Source organism: Gigantopelta aegis, unplaced genomic scaffold (genome assembly GCF_016097555.1).
Source record: "Gigantopelta aegis isolate Gae_Host unplaced genomic scaffold, Gae_host_genome ctg1424_pilon_pilon:::debris, whole genome shotgun sequence".
Taxonomy (NCBI): Eukaryota; Metazoa; Mollusca; class Gastropoda; order Neomphalida; family Peltospiridae; genus Gigantopelta; species Gigantopelta aegis.
The window spans coordinates 39,799-46,431 of record NW_024532766.1 but is presented as its reverse complement, the minus strand read 5'-3'; positions in this window follow the sequence as shown (position 1 = coordinate 46,431).

The following is a 6,633-nucleotide window of genomic DNA, read 5'->3' as shown; positions in this document are numbered from 1 at the left end:
TCTGTGAAACGTGCAATATGAAGGTAAGGGAATGTTCTCGGTGTCACCGGCCTCTCACTGAACGATATTACAGCCAGAAAATCAACGTGTGCGACAGATGTATCCGACGACGGAATCGATACGTAGAGAGACGAAAACAGACCGGAGCAGGCATGGTGGAAGCTCTTGAGGGAGCAGTATCCACCACAACTTTACTTCCCAACCAAGCCAACGATGTAGATATTTTACAGTTTTTGGCTGATGAACAATCAGACATTACTTCTATTTTGCATAATTTCCTGATGGCGAAAACAGGTATGAAATGGTTCTTAACAATACAAATTAAATACATTAAGTATGATGAAAACAATGATTCCATTTTGGCGGAACTAGTACTTCGAAGTACTAATTTTATAACAACAAATTCTTCTGAAATAGATGAACAAGTGGCAGAAGCATATCAGAAATTATACTCTGCCTCACAGGAATTCAAGGCCGAGGGTAGTGGATGGATAATTGATCATATCATACACCTCGAAGTACATACCGCCGAGTATACACCACTGAGTGGTAGTAGTTACATACCACTTCCCAAAGAATTGATAGCTAAAAAAGCTATCTTGAACATAAGAAAATGATGATCAGAAATGTTTTCTCTGGTCTATTTTAGCAGCACTTCATCCAGTCTCATTTAAGAATAATGCCAACATGGTTAAAAAATACATCCAATATGAATCTGAGCTTAACCTCCATGGAATAGAAATACCAATTTCACTATCACAGATATCTAAATTTGAAAAATTAAATTACATTTCAGTCAATGTGTTTGGATATGAGAAGGATGATGGAGTATTTCCACTACACACGAGCCGAATCAAAAGTCAGAATGAAATCGATTTGATGTTACTGAGCCAGGGAGGAAAAAGACACTTTTGTCTTATTCGCAATTTTAATAGGCTCATGGGAGCTAGAACAAATCATCGCGCCCAAGCCTTTTACTGTCGCTCTTGTTTACATGGTTTCAGTAAGCAAAATCTACTAAATGATCACAAACCATACTGCAATATACATGGTCTTCAGAAAGTCAGATTACCCGAAAATGACACAGAAGGATGGGTGAGATTTAAAAGTGTTCAGAATCAGCTTAAGGTTCCCTTCATAATATTTGCGGACTTTGAGTCACTCACTCAGAAAATTCCTGGGTGTATGAATAATCCTAATGCTTCGCACACCACTCACTACCAAAAACATGAACCATCTGGCTTCTGTTACAAAGTTGTTAGCTCAGACCCTTCATATTACAAACCTGTGGTTGTATACAGGGGGTCTGATGTGATTACACATTTTATTGAAGCCTTATTACAGGAAAGTAAAGAAATTGGGGACATTTTAAAAATAGTAGAGCCGATGGTACTGACAGCAGAGGAAGAGAGGGCTTATCAAATGACTGACACGTGCCATATTTGTTAGGAGAAACGAGGATTTGAGTGTTTTTTTAGATCCAGCAACAAACGGGGACAATGCACACAATAATCATAAGTTACAAAACCCCTTTAGCAAGGTTCGAGATCATGATCACTTGACTGGGGTCTACAGGGGAGCCGCCCACAGTAAATGTAATTTACAATATCAGTTCAGAAAGAATAAAGGAAAAAAGAGTAAACTGAATGAATTCTTCATTCCTGTTGTCTTTCACAACCTCAAGGGATATGACAGTCATCTGATCATGAAATATTTGAATAAATCAGTAAAGCAAAATCTCAGCTGTCTTGCCAACAACCTGGAAAAATACATTTCATTTTCGGTTGGTAACTTGAGATTTATTGACTCGCTTCAGTTTCTGAATGCATCACTAGACACTCTGGTCAAAAATTTGAAAACAGAAGGTAGTGACAAATTCAGACACCTATCAAAAGAATTTTCGAATCAGAAGCAACTAGATTTACTTTTAAGAAAAGGTGTTTATCCCTATGACTATATGGACGATTCGTCTAAACTTGATATGACTCAACTTCCAAACCAGAATGACTTTTTCAATATCTTGACAGAAAGTGATATTACAGACGCTGACTATGAGCATGCGCAAAATGTATGGGCCACATTTGAATTGAAAAACATGGGTGAATATCATGATTTATACATGAAAACTGATGTTCTCCTCTTGGCTGATGTTTTCGAAAACTTTCGAGATTTATGTCTTGAATACTATCATCTGGATAGTGCCCATTATTTCACTTTACCCGGTGTTGGGTGGGATGTCATGCTTAGAATGGGGAACGTTCAACTTGAATTACTGACTGACATAGATATGCATTTGATGATAGAGCAAGGTCTGAGAGGAGGCATTTCAATGATATCAAAAAAGTTTGCCAAAGCTAACAATCATTATCTGGAAACATACAACGAAAGGAAACCATCAACTTATCTCATTTATTTGGATGCAAATAACCTATATGGCCACAGCATGTCACAATACCTCCCTGAGAGGGAGTTTCAGTGGGTTGAAGACTTGGACAGTCTCGACATTATGAATATAACCGAGAATTCAAACATAGGCTACATTCTCGAGGTAGATCTTGAATACCCAACGGAGTTACATGATAGGCATAGTGACTATCCTTTGGCCCCTGAATCCATGTCAGTCACTGGTGACATACTTTCCCCTCACTCACGTCAGTTGAGAGAAACACTTTGTCTTACAGGCCGACCTGTGAAAAAATTAGTTCCAAACCTGAATAATAAGAAGAAATATGTCCTCCATTACAGGAACTTACAGTTCTATTTGAGTCAGGGATTAAAATTGACAGAAATCCATAGAGCTATTCAGTTCAAACAGTCTCCATGGTTAAAACCCTATATTGATTTCAATACAGAGAAGAGAAAGCAGTCCAAAAATGAAACTGAGAAAGCTTTCTTTAAGTTGATGAACAACTCTTGTTTCGGTCGTAGCATGATGAACGTGTGAAAACATGTGAATGTGGAACTAGTCAATTCAAAAAAACGTTTAAAGAAACTCTGCGCTAAACCTACATATGAAGGGTTTAAAATCTTCAACCCTGATTTGTCTGCAGTTCACCTCAAGAAAGCCACTATCTTTCTCAATCAACCTATCTACGCTGGCTTTTCAATTCTAGACATGTCCAAAATAGTTATGTATGATTTTCATTATAACTTCATGAAAACAAAGTATGGGAGCAAAGTTCAACTTTGTTTCACAGATACGGACTCTTTGTGTTATGAGATTGAGACAGATGATATCTATTATGACATGATGGAGCATGCTAATTTGTTCGATACAAGCAATTATGACCCATCACATCCTTTGTTTTCTTTAACTAATGCTAAAGTATTGGGTAAAATGAAGGATGAGCTTGGGGGTGCTGTCATGGAAGAATTTGTGGGTCTTCGACCAAAAATGTATTCAGTCTTGTATGAGGGGAAAGAGAAAAAGACTGCTAAGGGGGTAAACAAAACTGTGATAAACAAAACTCTCAGGCACAATATGTACAAAGATTGTCTGTTTGAAAATGTTCAACTGAGACACACAATGAATCGCATTCAGAGTGTTAGTCATCAGTTATACAGTGTAGCAACTAACAAAATAAGCTTATCGCCCTATGACGACAAGCGCTATGTGCTTGACGATGGGATCAATACCCTAGCCCATGGACACTACCGCACACGACCTATACAGGCTACACCCCCCTTGTAAATTATATGTTCTAGTGTATTTAAATAAGAACCACTCCATTCCTTTTATAGTATTTTGTTTATAATTGATATGAGTATTGTTATCATCACGCTTGGTCAGTATGTATTTGTACAGATGTGTAATGAAACACAATAACTGCACACTTCATCTGAGAAGATGTCCACACATGTTACACTGAGCTAATAAGATTATTAGTGTGTGGTCCTCTGAATGTATAGTGAAATAGTATGTAATCATTTTAAATATGTATCAATTATATATGTATCCAGTATACCAGTTTGACTGCAATATTACTCTGTACATAATTTTGTATAATAAATGTTTTGATATTGATTTGTATTGCTTGTTTTGTTTAACCTAATTGACATGATAATTATAACAAACAAGAGAACATTACAATACATAATATTTATTTCCTTACTAATAGTCACATTATACATGTGAAGGGGATAAATTCCAACTGTATTGTTCATGTTTTATTCTGACGACAATGAACAATAAGTCAACATTTATTCAGTGTCTGTTTCATCACCACTAGGTTCATCTTGCTCACTGGCTAAATCCTCTGACTCAGATAAGTCCACGTGTGAAAGTATGTTCTTTACAATGGGCTTCATCATTGATTGTATCTTGGTCTTGAGACTATCAGGGTCTGTATCTGGATCCATTGTTCGAACCGTATCCACAATAGGTTTAATGAGAGAACCGTGGCTAAAGTAACTCGTACACAGCACAGCTTGGGCAAGTCTATCAAGAAAAGCCTCCTCCCAACATTTTCTTTCAATCCACCTCTCTGACCGCCCGTCTTCCTCATATTGTTCTTTCTTGGCAAATATTTCCTTCTGACAATACTCCAGTGTCTTTTCCCACAAATACTCCAACCCTTTCACCTCAAACTCATGATCATTTGTATTGAATACAGTAGGAACAACATCATTTCCCTTTGTAACATCAACTTTCTTATCTTCAACTTCAATCTTAGCTCGTTTGGATAAGGGTTCACCTCCATTTTCGGGGCACCAAGTTCTGACATGTCTTTGCAAATCATTAATATTCTCAAACACAATGCCACACTCATCACAGTTTATCTCTGTATCAGTGTTCTCGGTATCACTAATGTTAACTTGATCTTCAGGATTTGCTACTGGGGCGTGTGTGATGTACACAGGCTGAGTGATAACATTCAACTGAGATGATTCCCGGATTGATGATCTTTTTATAGGAAGAACGGTCTCTCTGTTATGACTATCCAGCACATTAGGTCGAAGTCTCTCTTTTTCACTCGTTGATGGTCGCAAGTCGATAGTAAGATTACCATAAGGTCTTTGAACTGCTTCTTCATAGACTGACATAAAACGATCACTATTATTGGGATAAATTCTTCTTGCAAACAAATGTACTTGTTGTCTGTCCACGGGAGAATTAAACAAAGTCACATAATGAGAGTTCAGCGCAATGTCACGTGATTCCCTTCCTCTTGGAAATAGATTTTGTAAGAGCAAAAAATTAATTACATTCTTGTGGTGAGATGTGCGTGTAAATAGCTGTGATATGCGTTTGTCATCCTTGGCCTCGGCCATGTGATCATCCAGAATTAAAACATTGTTATTCTGTGCATCAAAATAATCTTCGTCATGTAGGTTGTAGGGTATACCTTTAACAAACTGCACTTGAGGTATGACTTCACGGATAGTGTCGTATAGTGGTTGCCACTCTGTGTAACACCATATGAGTTTGTTGAGTGTTGGCTTAATGAGTCCTCTCTGGAGTATTTGATACATAAACATAGTCTTGCCACACCAACTCGGACCAACGAAAACAGCATTAGATGGAATAGTAAATTGAAACGGCTCTTCTTGTTCAAGTGGTCCTGATCCTGATGTATAGTGAACATGTTGATGATCAGAAGGCATCGATGGTGGTGGGGGAGGTGGTGGTGGTGGAGGTGGTGGTATATATGCTGCAATTGGTGGTGGTGGTGTAGGTGGTGGTATATATGTTGCAATTGGTGGTGGTGGAAAAAACAGATGAAAGTGCTTCTTATGTCTCAGCATAGCATCCTTCCTCGAAAATGTTTTCTTGCAATCTGGACACGATATGAATCCCATGGTGTTTGGCTATAAACTGAAGTCTGATAATAAATTATTTGCTATTTATACTTGCTGGAGATCTGTTTCTGGTATCCAGCTGTTAAATTTTTTAGGATAGCCCATCCACTTGACAAACACTTCTTTTTCTCCCCTTCTCTTTCTCCTCTTAAGAACTTGTTCCACTTTCCACATGTTATCATCTGTTTTGAAAACGTGTTGTAATTCATTTTCATAGAAGTTACCATGTATTGGGTCATCTGCATAATCCTTAAGTTGATAGATGGGGAAGCCATCTCTGTAGTAGCGCCTTCTGACAATAAATATTTCTTCTGTCCATTTTTCTTGATAATCTCTTTGAAAGGTGTATCTCAAATGAGAAATTCTAACTTGGTCTCCAACACTGAATTTGAAAAGTTTCTTTTTGGGTTTTGACTTTGTTTTCAAGGGATCAATGTACTGTTCTTTCCACACAATGGCTTCATTTTTCTCACCTATGTCTGAAGGCGTACGTTCATTCAGTGACCTATGAGCTCTATTATTGTAACCGTCCACTAGATCTTGCAGAACATCCAGGTAGTAATAAGTCTGTTTATAAGTAAAGTATCTATACATAGCGACCTTTAGAGTACGTATGACCTGCTCGGCATAGGACGCTTTCGTTTCATTTTGAGTGACATAATAGTCTATACCTTTACCTTTTAAATACGTTTTCACTTTATTGTTATTGAATTCACGACCTTTATCTGATCTTATGAGCCCGGGAAGAGGTGCAGTGGTGAATATTTTCTTTAATGCTTTAATAACAGATTCGGGTATCTTGTTTGTCATGGGTTCCACCCATAGATATCTAGT